The 15,431-nt window shown below is 35.5% G+C and overlaps 1 protein-coding gene across 3 annotated transcripts in view; it reads right to left on the bottom strand.

Annotated features, from left to right (window-relative positions):
• Cnksr2 (connector enhancer of kinase suppressor of Ras 2) overlaps positions 1 to 15,431 on the bottom strand; it is a 212,663-nt gene that overhangs the window by 65,472 nt on the left and 131,760 nt on the right. The gene's annotated exons all lie outside the window — the stretch shown is intronic.

The raw sequence follows: 15,431 nt of genomic DNA, 5'->3' as shown, positions 1-15,431 counted from the left end.
CCCAACAACAAGCCAGGCCCAGTCACATGTCCCCAACAAGCCAAACTAACAGTCCAAGTAGAAGAGGGAGATTTATTCAATATGGTCCCACTGGGAAGAGCCAGGCTTCTACTTTCTCTTTTAACAGTACATAAGAAAAACATGCTTTTACAGAATGAAAAGTCCCTTTAATTTTTTAAGAATGTTCTACATACTCTCATCTTTAACAACTTCTGAATTTATATCCTAACCAGGGTGTCTTGATTGATTTATATAGGCTGCCCATTTCAGTTGATTTAATATGAATAACACTGATATAATACTCGCCATCTGTCAAATGTGCTACTCAGTCTTCTATATTCAAGTAAATGCTATTCATTTTTTCCCATCCTATTGGGTAATGTATAAAATCTTGGGGTAAAGTTCACCTCCTTTTTGTTCTTTTTTTTTACAGCCTATAGCTAAACCATAAACAAGTTGTACAAGATTGTCACATATATTTGTAGTCTCCTTTTATGATTGCCACTCTTGTCTAAGCCACCATCTTTAGGTACCTTGATTACTGAAAGGTATCCTTACCATTCTCTCTGCTTTTGTTTTTAACCTCTCCAATTTTAATACAAGAGCCAGTGTGATCCTATTAAAATGTTCAGAATATTTTAATTCCTACATGTAATACTCTCCACTGCTTTCTCATTCTGATTATACATTCATATCCTTTCCTAATCTTGAACATGATGTGTTCCCTTATTACTTTTTACCATTTACTCTCCTTCTCATTAACTTTATTCCTGCCCTAATGGCTGATTCCCTATCAAGCCAAAGTACAGGTCTATCTCACAGTCTTTACTCTTGCTGTTACCTCAATGTTCCTTCACCCAGACATTATTAGGGCTTACTCTAGATCTCCTTTAAGTAATTACTTAAATGTTTATTTTTAAAATAATTTCAGCATTCTTTATATAAAATTGTTAGTCCTCCTGCAGTTAACACTCCCTGTTTGATTTTTCTTCTTAGAATTTAACAACAAATATGCTTATATTTCTTATTTATTGCACAGACTTCTTTTCAAATATGAACTCCAATAAGGAATTATTTTTATATACTGGTTTGTCCTCTGCCTATAATGGGGCTTAATATAAACTGAGTTCCTGGTTGTGAATGAATAACGACTGAGCAAAACACCAGCAACGAGCCCATGATATAATCTTAACTAGCTGGTTATTTTAACCTACGAAGTAATTGGGCAGCGGTAGACAACAAACCAGTTGTCTTCTGTCCAGTAATCCATGTGTGCAGAATATTCCTAAATATATGTTTTTTTAGTAGACCATTCCTTTGGGGATATCAAGAAAATTCTTTTTTATTTAGTCTTCTTTAGCATTATTTGCACTGAGATTGTTTTAGAACATTTAACATATTATATTCAAGCTGTGGTTGACCAAAGTACATTAAATCTGTGTCAAAAGATATTTATGCAAATAATAATATGATGAATTATGAATGGATGTCTTGAAATTGTAATTCTATGCAAAAAAATAGAATGTGCTAAAATAAAAAGCCATTATGAAAGTATTGCTGATCTTCTTCTTAACCATGGTGATGCATGCAATAGGATTCTGTTTGGCTATAAAAGATCCTTTTTCAGACATTTGCCTGAAAAGACCATTTGTTTTTCATTTGCCCACAGATGTTCTCTTCAAACTTCATTCTCCAGTCTTTTGGATGAAGAAGTGTGTGTGTGTGTGGGGGGGGTGGTGGTGGTGGTGGTAATTTGGGTCATTCTTATCCTGAAATTTTCAGAAGCACTTATTTTAATTGTAGAAGAAAATGACAGTTTCTGTGTTGCATTTTGAAAGCTCAGCTACTATTAAATTCTTCTCAAGTTGCAAATTACTGCACTTATGGAAAAATTTGCAATCAAAATACTCTCTTGTTGCAATATAGCAACTTTCTTTCACTGTAATTTTCCACAAAGTTCCAAGATTTCTTCAGTGACTAGTCAAACCAATAGCATCCCTTCGTCTACGTAAGACAAGAAGGTGCTTAGCAATTTGAAGTACTTCGGATAAGTGACAGCTGCTTCTACATATTTAATTTTTCAAATAAACAAATAAACAAAATTATTTGAAGTCTTAAATATTTTATAAAGTAAAACACTTTATCTCTTACTATCTAATTATTATATTTTGGCAGTAAAAGAGCATAAATATGAGAAGTGGAGTATATGCTAATAGCACTAAATATTAAATAAACAAATCTTCTATTTGCAAGAAACAGCATAGAGCTTAACTGGTTAGTTGCTGGTGGTGATACTCTTACTCAGGTACAACATGAAATAAACTTGGAACAGAGGCAAGTAACACTCGATGTTTCAGTTCAGTGGGGGTAACGCAGTTCTTGGCTCTTCATGAATCTGAACTTTTTTCGACTAAAATGTATTCACATTGACTCAAAATTCATGCTTTGAAAACATAATCAATGAAGCTAATATGATATAGAATGATAGTTTGGATGAGGCTACATTCTCTTCAAACTACTTAGATTAAACACAGTCAATGATTATTAAGAATGACTTTTTCCCAGCTTATGTAGGAAAGAATATGACTGAAGCTTGTGCAATATCCTATCTTATGCAAAGCTTCTTTTTACTTACTACAGTTGTATGGAGAAGGGTATGGAGAAGGAGAAGGGGTGATTAATGCCTGTTAACAAGAATCACCAAAAAATAAAAAAAATAAAAAAATAAAAAAGCAAAAAAAAAAGAACTACCCATTTAGAAAATGAAAACCATCATTCTAAGATCATGATAATTATTTACTGAGGGATTATTCTGTGTTAGATACAATATTAGGAACATGATGTAAGTTATCAATTTTCATTCTTACCAAAACCCAAACTAAACCACCACCACCACCACCACCACCACCACCACCACCACCACCACCACCACCAAAAACAGCTGTAAAGAGGGTATCATTGACACTCTAGTAAGCAAGAGAAAACCGAGGCACGGAATGCAAAGCTGCTCACTCAGGATCACCTAAGGAAGGGCAGAGTAAAATTCAATCCTATGTCTGTCAATTCTGTGCTCCTAACCACCAAATGCACTGCTGCCTTCAAAGTAGTATATAATCATAGTAGCCATTTGAAGGAGAAGAAATATGTCACAAATGTCACAAAATGACACCAAGGCAATCATCTATGAATGCTTTCTGACATGTGATACAAGTTCACAGTTATATTGAAAGGAAGGATTCTACAAAACAGAAAAGGTAATAATATGTTAGTGGAGATAATTTAAATCAGTAACTCCTAGCTACAATTTTATGCTACATTAATTTATTTAGGAAGACATTTTTCTGTAGGTCAGAGAGGATGATTTACTCTTATAATATCACAATATGAAGGGTCATGTTAACGTCTCAGTTTTGTAAATGAGACAGAATTTAAGGTATGAAAGGTCAGAAAGCTTAGCCAAAGTAGACAGGGATGGAAGTGTAGTCACATTTTATCTTGCCTATTAACGGCGGTAAATGAAAGCTGCAGTTTGAAAACCCCATGCCAATACAAGAATGAGGAAAGCATGGATCTGAAGAAGAGCCTGCATCTGTACTAATTCGTTATGCTGGAGAAATCTTCTGCAGCCCATTCACTGTTGCACACACATTTTTTTTCCATTAGAGTCATTCCTAATTAATTAAAAAATCATTGAAATTACTTGGCTCTGAGTCTCATGTTGTGTTTTTTTTTCCCCTCCTGTCTATTTAGGCAGAAACCATCTGTTTTGATCACTACTGGCTACTCAGCTCCTCACATGATACCTGTTGAAAACACAAATCAAGCAGTTACTAAATGATGGAGGAAGGTCATTGTTTAAGTAATAAAGAAACTGCTTGGCCTCATAGGTTAAAACATAGGTGGGAGGAGTAAACAGAACAGAATGCTGGGAGGAAGAGGAAGTGAGCTCAGATTCGACAGCTCTGCTCTCTAGAGCAGAGACCATGCTCCCCTCTCCCAGGCAGACGTAAAGCTCCTACCCAGGATGGACGTAGGCTAGAATCTTCCCGGTAAGCGCACCTAGGGGTGCTACACACATTATTAGAAATGGGCTAGTCCAGGTGCGAGAGTTAGCCAAGAAGAGGCTAGATATAATGGGCCAAGCAGTGTTTAAAAGAATACAGTGTCCGTGTAATTATTTTGGGGCATAAGCTAGCAGGTGGCCGGGGTGCTGGGGACGCAGCCCCGCCGCTCCTCATACTACAACTAAACACCTGAGTGTGTGCAGAACTGCGGTATAGGCTGTAAGTTACATACATAATCTGTCAGTACAGCCTGTCTACTTATGTTCCAAACATATCCAGAGTGTAATTCTGCTCACTACTTCTACTTTAGCATACAGGCTTTAAGCTGTTCTACTCTCTCACTTGATTTGACCCTATCCTATCTTATCTCCCTACTTCCATTCTTATCCCCAGCTCCTTCAAACCATTCGATATACAGCTGAGATAATAACTGAGAATATTCAGTTTTCGTTAGGAATGGAACGCAGTGCCAATGGAGCAACACTCTAGAAGAACCAGGAGACTTGACTTAGAAGTCTCCATATTGTAATCCCTATTCCAGTTCTATGTTTGCTGTCATGTCTTAAACTATTAGTGACTTCCAATTTTCTTATGTGTAAGATCAAGGATTTCAACCAGACTACTAACTTTATTTGAATGCCATTTGTAACTGAATAGCAGGTAATTAGTCATCTATGTGAATGTAATTACTGATGACGTAGGATTTATATGCACCTGTTTCAATACCAAAAGCTAGATGGTTCTTTAAAAGACACTGTTAAGCTCCACCACATATGGAAATAAGTTAACACCAGCCACATTAGACACAGTTATTTTTGGGTATCTGACTGTTATGTATAATTAACATATATTTTGTACTTGAAACAGGTGGAAAGTCTTTAAAAGTACACGTAGAAATACAGCAGCTACTGCTCTGAACTTTTCTGTTTGTTGGAAACTGTTGGCATATAGATATCAGAGAAATCAGGGTAGGTTTGCCAGTCTTTTGTGACAAAGAGATGAGAATAACCAGAAAAAAGGAACACAAAGTGACTTAATATCTGGAATCAAAAGACAAGAAAATAAGTTATATATAAAATGAAGAGAGTAACAATAAAAAAGAATCACTTCTAGAAGAGAAGGCACAAAATCTAAGTATCTCGACTGAATTGTGGTATGGTGGTTTTTATTAACAATGATATAGCTAAATCACAATTACTGAAAAACTTTTCTGACTATTAACATATTGGTTTTCTCTGGAAAAAGAGTCTGAGATCAAACAGACTCCTGGTTAAATTTAGTTTCATACAATAATGTAGACATTTACTATCATGGAATTCTTTTCTGTCAGTGGACTTTGTTTCAGGAAAGCTAGCTTTTATCTTAATTTCTTAGTGGATAGAAGTATGTTTATGTCAAACTCTTACTCTGGGATATTTTTGCCTAATACACTATACAAAACTTCTAAGATAACTATTTCAAATGAAACTATACATACCAGTTGTGTGAGGTTTTCTTGATCTGGAGTTTTTCTTAATAGAAATATTTCTCAAAGAATACACAAGATCAAATTCAGACATTGATTTAAAAAGTTTTCAAAGTTACCACTTGCGATCACCTCATTGAGAGATATCTCATCTTTTTCTACTCTGACACTGCATTGTACAGTAAGAGTTGATATTAGCACGAAAAGAAGCTGGGCAGGATCAATTTAGATCACTTGCTGGGCTGCCAGAGGACCCAAGTATGGTTTCCAGTATCCATATGGTTTTTTTAAACAATGCTCTTTAAAAAACTGTCTTCAAGAAACTAGGCTGTCATAGTCATCAGCAATTATGCCTGAACATATTTCATTAAGAGGAAAGCATGTAAGATTTAGACACAAATTAGCAAGGAAGAAATTCAAAATTTACAGACATGGGAATTAAAGACTATAATTGACATTAAACAATAATAAATTTGTAGTTTAGAGGAAATAGATCAATTCCTCACAAAACTACAAACCACTTTTGTCAAGTTAGAGTGTGTTGAAACCATCAAGTGGACTGTATATTTAAGAATTTAGTGAAGAAAAGAATGTGCCATAAGTTATAGACTTACAGTTATAGTAGACTGTCACAGAGTTCTGAAGGTAAGGTAATTTTGCTAGTTTTATTAAACTTCTGATGCGTGGTTAAATGAGTTAAGGTAGTGATGCAATATGAGTAGTTATCATGGGAGCAAAATAACTTCTTGTTCATAAAATTTGAGGTTGCTTCTTGACAGTAGAAATAAGAAGCACAGGTTTATCAAATAAAAGAAAGTGAGGGTTTTCAAAGGCAAGTATGTATTCAAAGAATTTGCAGTGACTGACCTTAGTAATCAAGTCCAAGGTCTCCAATTTGGAATTTGTCCCCCCTCCCCCTAAGAGCAACAAGGAATTCATAGTAAGTTTAAAACTTAATAAATTTAAATTTATTAAATTCCTAATTTAATTGTTCTGTGTTCTGCTTTATATGGTCCCTTAATGATTAAACTAGATTTTGTGTTTTGCTTCCTGGCCGTCATTAATCAGTAACTAGCAGAATAAGATCCACATTTGCTCAAACGTGGAACAGAAAAGACCAGCTTTGAGAACTTGTTTTATATAGTATTAGGAGACATCACCTTCAAAGTGAGACGATATTAGTGAATCTTTTTGTTTGTTCAACGCTGAATTATAAAAAGAAAATGAATGAGAGAATTTAATATATTTACCTATCTTAAAGATCAATACATTTTAGGAATTTAATCAGTTTCTTAGGAATTTCTAAGATAAAAATCAAAGTATCATACACCAGGCTTACAAATACTTAAAAAAACACAAAACAATAAAGTGAAATCGAATAACTCTAAACTTAATTACCATAAAAAGTTTTTTGAGACACGGTCTCAATATGTAGTCCAAGCTAACCTTAAATTTGTGGTTCTCCTGCCTCAGCTTCCCAAATGCCAGGGTTATAAGCACTTAAATCACTTGGCTTTGGTTCTAATTTCAACATTTCTCTATTTAAACATATCTTTTCATGATTCATTACATTTCTTTAATAGTTATAGAACCATTCGGATTACACACTTCATCTTGAATCAGCCTTGTGATTTTTGGGAAATTGATCAATTTCTTTTTAACTAAGAATTCGTTTATTGTTTAGTGCCAATTAGGCCTGAAGTAATGTACAGTTTTTCACTCCTAAATTTGGTAATTTGAGTGTTTTCTTTTTTCTTTCCTTAGTCTTGCTAGATGTTCATCAATACATTGAAAAATCTCACAGCAATTGATTATATTGCTTCATTTTTCTGCGTGTTCAGTTTCACGGAGACCCCTCTTTCCTAAGTCTTCTTTCTGCTTTTCTGGTGAGATAGCACCTTGCTATGCAGACCAGGCTGGCCTAAAACCTGCCGTCCTCCCGCTCGCACTTCCCCAGTGTGGAGATTACAGGCATGCAACAGTATGTCTAGTTTGCTATTTTAATCTTGAGGTAGGAGTGGAAATCATGAACACTTCTTTCCTTTAATACAAGAAAAAAAAAATTGAGACACGGTCTCACATTGTAGCCTTGGCTGGCCGGCAACTCACTATGTAGATTAGGCTGTCCTCAAATTTATAGATCTTTCCCTGTTTCTGCCTTCCAAGAGCTAGGACTAAAGTTGTGAGCCAGAACTACTGGCCTGACACAATAATATATTGTTACAAATTCTCTAAGTATATGTTGTCTATTTTCATTCAGTTTAATTTTCTTGAGACTTTCTTTTATCTAAGGATTATTCAGTAGTATGCTGTTTAATTTCAAGAAGTTGGATATTAATTTCCGTTTTGTTACTGATTTCCTTTTTTTTAAATGATCAACAGTGCATACGTTGCATTTTTCTTTTCTTTTAAAATTAAACTTTGTTTTATGGCCCAAGATATGATCTCATCCCGATGAATGGCCAATGTATGCTTGAAAGGAATATATAACATTATGGTTACTATTCCTGTGAGAAACGCCACAACCAAAAACAACTTGGGGGAGGCAAGGGGTTTATTTGCCTTACACTTCCACATTGCTGTTCACTATTGAAGGAATCCATGAGAGGAACTCAAACAGGGCATGAACCTGGAGGCAGGAGCTGATGCAGAGGCTATGGAGGAGTACTGCTTACTGGCTTACATCAGCCCAGGGATGGCACTGCCCACAATGAGCTGGACCCTCTACCATCAATCACTAAATAAGAAAATGCCCAATGGGCCTACGTACAGCTGGATCTTATGAAGGTGTTTTCTTAATTGAGTTCCCTCCTCTCAGATGACTTTAGCTTGTGTCAAGTTGACATAAAACCATGCAGCCCAGTGACAGATCCAATTCTGTGCAGACAATCATCCTGTACATTTATATTCTCGCTAACATGTTTACTGATTCCATAAATTACTAAGAGGGGATTTGAAGTTTCCAGTCATAATTGTAAGCTTATGAACTTCTCCCTTCTGATCTATTTTCATTCTTCTATTTTGGATCTCAATTATTGGTGCATTTATATGCAATATTGTTATGTATTCTTTGTAAATGAGTGATTTTTTTTCTGCTTGTGGTAGACAAGGAAAGCATGACTTTTTTTTTCCTTTTGTTTTTTTCTTGCTTTTACAACAGACAGGCATTGTTGAAAGGGTTCGTGTCCTCTTGAACTACCTCCTTTCTGGCCCATTGGTAAAAGAGAAAAACTGTTTTATGGACCTTATTTTGTTTGTTTCCACTGTTAACTTTACACAAGTCTAGTCATCTATGAAGAAAAAACTTCAACTAAATAACTGTACCATCAATTTAGACTGTGGTCATGTCCATGAGGCTAACTGATGTAGGAGGGCCCGGCCCTTATTATCCTTAGGAATGTGGGCCTGGGCTAACTAAGGAGAGCAGTTGAGCAAGCCAAAGGAAGCAAGCCAGTTAGGAACATTCTTTTCTGGTCTCTGCTACACTTCTTGTTTTGGCTTCCCTTGATGTAAGTTAAAATAAACCTTCTCCTTCCCAAGTTACTTTTGGTCAGTGTATCAAAGCTACAGAAAAGCAGACTAGAACACTACAGGCCAGGCCAGAAGCAGGGCCAGTTCACATAGTAGTCAAGAAAAAAATACTGAGAATTTACCACCAGGCTGTACTTTATGTTTGGAGGGCTCTAGCCTTCCTACCTCTCAGCATTCCATACAGGTGAGTTAATGTATTTTGCCTAGTTTTTTTTTTTTTTTGGAAGGGAGAGGGTTGTGATTTATAGGAAAAAGAAAATGGATGTCTGTACTATATCTAAGGCTCAATTTGTAAATCTTTTAAGTTCATAAAGTATTTTTATTCTCTAGTCTAAACAGTTCAATTACAAATATATCAGTTTGTGATGACCTCAAATGTGGAAACAAGGGTACCAATAGGTAACTCACTCAAAAGGAAAAACAAAACTATAGGTGGTGCTTTTCTCCTGCAATCTAGTTCTCTGAAGGTTATGGCCATACGACTGCCACACGTTCAAAACTGTGTCTCATAAAACAGAAACAAACAACAACAAAAAGAAAAGCTTATAAACCATCTGGGTATGGAAACAAAAGCAGCTGTTAGAATACCTGAGTCAGGAAAATACAAGTGAATTTTCCTTTCCGATTTTTTCAGACTAGCATTCAATAAAACTTGCACATCTATAAATAATTACAGTCAAAATTTCTTTCAGTTTCCCCATGTAAACATATAACTACAGCTAAGGCAGTGAATCTCAATTGTTTTTCACTGCAGGCCTCTAAGACACATCAACAGATCCTTTGGGCCCAGGTATTCTTGTGTCCATACTTTACAGCGGGGAAAATAGTTTATACCAATGCAGTGTTATTGTGTAGGCACTCTACCTGCGGATGATTCACAGCATCATTCTTAGACAACTGTGCTAAAACATGAATTACGACGCATTAGAGGACAAAGTTCTTAACCCAAAATAAACTGAAATTGAAGGGAAGGAACTTACAGATAATTTATTATGGGAAAAAACAGCAACTAAAATAATCAGTAACTTAAAAAGTTCTAATGATGTATAAGCATAACTTCTCTCCTGACAACCATGTAAATTAGAACCATCTACATTGGGCTTCACTACTTTGTCATGGTTTCTTGGACAGCAGGTTTACTAGAAGAAACCTACAGAATTAAAATACTTAGCAAACTCTCTTCAAGTATTATTTTATGATTATTTAACTTGTAATTTAAAATTATCTAGTAGGGGACTCGAGGGCAGGCTCAGTGATTAAGAGCACTGACTGCTCTGGCAGAGGACCCAGTTCTGTTCCCAGCACCCACATTAGATGGCTCATAACTGCCTGTAACTCCAGTTCTAACGGTTTTGGGAAACTTAAACACATGCAGGCAAAATACGTGCATATACATTAAACAAACATATTATGTTCTGAAGGCTAACAGAAGAAGAGAAATATATATGATATATAAATATGTCTCATTCAGCTGTGTATATAGTTTCAAAAAAAGCATCTAGTAGGTTAGTAATAATATAAGTGATAATGTTATATTTCACTTCTGCTATTTTAGAACTCTATTATTTGGTGTATACACATACACATGTAAAACTGAAATTACTACTTGTCCATAAAAATCAAAGAAAGGATTTTCACTTCTGGGTCAAACCCAAAGCACCAACACATTTTTCTAGGGATAGCTCATACTTAGAATCCCTGCTCTGTAGAAGTGGACTACTGACAGACATATTTCACAGTGCTGACGGCTGTGTGAGATTTTGCCAGTGCTACTATGATTTGACACAGTAAATACTTGGTTTTGAAATAACCAAGCTATCCATAGAAACCAGAGTAAGCATATATTTAAAATAGATATTTAATATGCTTGCATGCTCTTTGTTAAGGAGAAACGTGTCACAATGTATTGAAGCAATTTTCTAGGTGAATAAAGTCAAAATTAGGTAAAATTAGTTGTAAACAATGGTTGGCTCACAGATTGCTTCTTTCTAATACTAATTGTCCTCTTGTTTTAGTTACTGGGATCCTGAAACAATGTCGTTAAATAAGAGAGTTGCTAGGCAAACCAACCTTAATAAGTTCAGCTAATTTAATAATGTTTATATTTTAATTACAGAAAACAATAGTTTTGCTTTCCCTACTAGATGGTGAACTTTCCAAGTGAAAATGGCTTTGTTCATCTAAAGATGGGGTTTTTGGACCCAAATATGACACCTTTTATGTCTATGTAAAATGAACAGTCTCTTTTCCTTTTAGTACCACAAACAAAAACAGTATTAAGAATGCCAACATCATAGAATCATTTTGAGGACTCAACAGTAATGTGTAAGTTTCTGGCATGGAGTCATCATAAGTTATCAGGAAATGTTAGCTAATATTTAATTATAGAAGTGATACTTATCAGCCTTTTGTATTCTATAATTCTTAGACTAGGGTCTACAGTTACATAACGGTTTTAACTACTACAATTGTTACCTTTCTGATAAAGTTATGCTAGTTTTCGAGAGTTGTTAAAATGTTGATGTTCAAATTTCAGTTCTACCATGTAACTACTTTTAATATCTGTGTTTCAGTTTCCTAACCTGTAAAATGAGTCTGACACCAGTACCTTCTTCATAGCTTATTGAGGTTGAAATAATACTTATAACGTGCTTAGTATAATGTCCTTTTGCAGGTCAACTGCTTGTTAAATTAAAAAATAAACAAAGAAAAAGTCTTAACACCCCTCCAATGACCTTTTAACTTAACAAAATATTTCCTCACAAATTTATCAGAATGGGCAAACCTCCTTATTAGAAATAATACAACAGCTAAATGTTTCTACTCACATCTTAAAAATTAAGATGAATTAAAGAAATGTTGGGATGTTAGGAAAGGTGTTAATGGGTTTTTCAACACCTACTAAAAATCTGTTAACAAACTATTTTAAAATCATATTATGAAAGCATGGTGCATGGATATACAATCATATTTTATTCATTCTGGTATCTGCATGTATATTTAAAATAACTTATTAATTTTTTGTAGTCTTAATGAGATATGAAATATGCTTATTGTCATATCGTTATGTGTATATTGCACTAAGCAAAAGTGTACACTGATTTCTTTTTTAAAAGTTACTTCAGTAGGTTCTTGGTTTATTTCACTGAATAATGCCATTTGGAAAGCTGGTAACAATTTCTTCTATAATACTGAAAGATGAGATTCAGGGCAATTCAGTTATTTATCTTTATAAAGACTTATTACATTTGGATTTCATACAAACACACATACACTACTGCTTGTCTTTTCTTTGTGTGCCCTAAGGTCAGTTAGCAACTTCCACATTTTCAGACAGAATTGAGCTATTTTACCTACAAGTAAAACTAATGTTAGGAATGAAGAAGAATGTTAGCTGATGAGGTAGGCATAGTGGACTCTATAATCCGATGGTCAAGAAGGGAAGAAAGCAAGGACTGGCTGGCACTGAAGCTCTGTCCAAGAGTAGAAGAGACATGGTGTGAGGGAGTTAATCTTGTTGCCTTTCCTGGGACTGTAATAGGACATGCAGAAAGGATCTATTTCCAAGTAAAAAATATTGAAAAGGGCACTAACATTCCAGTTCAGTCACTTCCTTATTAGTGGAGTTAGTCACCACAACTTAACAAGGTACTGTATTACTATAAAATGCTGATATAATCCTGATATCAAATTAACATTTTATCTAAATTGGAATGCAAACATCTGTAGATGCCATGGAATTAGTACTATAGCAGATACAGTGGCCTATGAAACTAAGTGTTCAATCTTTCCCTTAAATCCTATTGTATCAAAAACACCCATGTTATTCAAAGAATCAGGGAAAATGAAGATAAACATTTAATAATGAAGGTGATTAAGTTACATATTGATATTGACCTTGCATTTTCATGAAACTATAACAGAAAGAAAAAAATGTTCATTTTTAAATGGGCCTCTAGAAATGAAGTTCCTCAACCAGGGTTTTATTTTCCTCAGTAAATAATGAATGCTCCTTAAAAAAGTAGCAACAATTTTTACTAGTAAGTAATAATACACAATATTCTTAGCAGTTGGACTTGCCTTTTATGGCCTTCCTTTCTTCAATAATTCAAATGTTCGCAGGGCCATTCTCTATTTTCTTTCTCTGTATACACAAGTCTGTCCATGCACGACAGAATGGAACACACTGTATATATAAATGTGTTTGATTGATTACTGCTCTTCTAAGGTTCAATCCAAACTTTCTACCAGCTAGTCTACTCTGAATCAAAGTGGCCTCTTGTTCCCTCTTCAGCTTCATCTCTAACTACCAATTTTGCTCTTGAATAGGCTGGCTGTCTCTCATCTTGAGATCTTTGTTCAGGATGTTACTCAAAATTGGAACCAGGCTCTAGAGGAAGCTCAGTGATTGCATGGCTCTTCTGAGTTGTGATGATAACAAAAGTAGCCCCATTCACAGGTTATCAAAGAATACTGTTTTTAGAGGCCCTTCATATGTTGCTGGAAAGAATAATATGATTTGTCAGCTATTTAAAGAGCTTGGCTGAGACATTTTAGTTTCTTGTAGAGGAAGAGACAAGGAATATGAACTTTGGGAAAGGGAAGGTGGGCAGTGAAGCTGATGAAACTCTAATCCACATAAATAAAAACATTTTTCTAACCTAGTTTTATGAGATTAGGAAAGATAATTTAACGTAGTAATCCTGAGGGACAGTTCAAGAATAAAGTTCTTAACTCTTTCACATCTTGCATGGCATACTTAGATGGCATACTTTAACAATATGGTAGATTTGATACTTTGAGCACTAAGTTCTATTTCTCCAACTACTAATTCAAGATCTCATAATCTTTTCCATGTATGTACATGTTCATGTGTGTGCACTTGAACATGGGCATTTACATGGGCATGCACATGTATGCACACCTGTGGAAGTCAGAGGTTGGCTTTGGATGTCCAGCATTCTCTACCTTTTTTGAGGCAAGGTTTCTTACTGAAATTTAAGTTTACCAGTTAGGCTACACTACCTGTCTAGCAAGCCAAGAGATCTTCCTGTCTCCATGGCTCTCCTGTGCTGGAGCTATAGGTGTGTCTTACCATGCCTGACTTTTTTATATGGGTACTAGGGATCTGAACTCTGGTCCCCCTGTTGTATGACAATCACTTTTAGTGACTGTGCTATCTCCCCAGCCCAATTTAGTCTGTTTTCAATGGTCAAGTGGAAGTGGAAGCTACAGCTCTATTGTTAGAACAAGCTCTATCCTAAGTAGCCTGAAACGTGTTGAAGCTTTAAAGGAATGTTATTGACTAACAAGATTTTCAGCTTCTGCATGGTTATTATTCTGGTTTCTCATAATTCATCTTGGATGGATTTAATGGCTTTGCCTTTGACCTTTCACGTGATGCTCCTTCATTAGAACACTACTACATGCCGATGTGATCATATGGTTTTAGCCCAAAATTCTTTAATGAGCTCTTTATATTACTGTGGGAGTCTCAAAACTCCATTACAAAACTCCTGATCTAACTCTGCCTGCATTTGTAGGTAATGTATTGACTCTTCCTCATACAATGACTCACAGGTTTTCTTTTTAACCAACTAGCAATTCTGAACCTCGTGGAATCCCTGGAACATCTCATATTACATGTTTGTGATAATTAGCATTTACATTCTCATTAAAATATCACTACTCAAACTTTTCATTCTTGCCTCAACTGCTGCCCATGATGACACTTTTTCTTATTTTTCCCAGAGTATGGTATCTTTCCTTGTTTCTACACTTTTTGCATACTCCCATATATAAGTTAAATTAAATTGGAAATATCAGCATATTTCCCCCATATGTGCTTTTGCATATGCATTTGTGTGTGTGTGCACATACATGGAAGCCAAAAGTTGACTTTGAATGTTTTCTTCTACCACCCCCTCCATTCACAATATTTTCAAACATTTATATATTTTATGTTCTTGGTGCTTTGTGTACACATATGTCTGTGTACCATGTATGTGTCTAGGGCCTGCAGAGGCCAGAAGAGAGTGTTGAAATGCCTGAAACTGAAGTTACAGAAGGCTGTGAGCCTCCATGTGGGTGCTGGGAATTTAACCCTCATCCTCTGGAAGAGTAGTCAGTGCTCTTAAGCACTGGGCTAGCTTTCTAGCCCCTTTACCTTACTTTTGAGAGGTCACCCACTGAACATGGAACATCTGATCCAGCTGAGTTGTCTAAGCAGTGAGTTCTGAGTATTTTGTGTCTACTTCCCTAGTACTAGGAGTACAGGACTGTGTGGTTACAAATGCCGCTATGCCTGACTTTACCTGTGTGCTAGAAATCTGGATTTGGTCCTCACACCTGTGCAGCAAACAGATTTCCAA

Source organism: Microtus ochrogaster, chromosome X, assembly GCF_000317375.1.
Source record: "Microtus ochrogaster isolate Prairie Vole_2 chromosome X, MicOch1.0, whole genome shotgun sequence".
NCBI classification, from domain to species: Eukaryota; Metazoa; Chordata; class Mammalia; order Rodentia; family Cricetidae; genus Microtus; species Microtus ochrogaster.
Note: the sequence above shows the minus strand (reverse complement) of the source record. Positions and strands in the feature narration are given on the sequence as shown.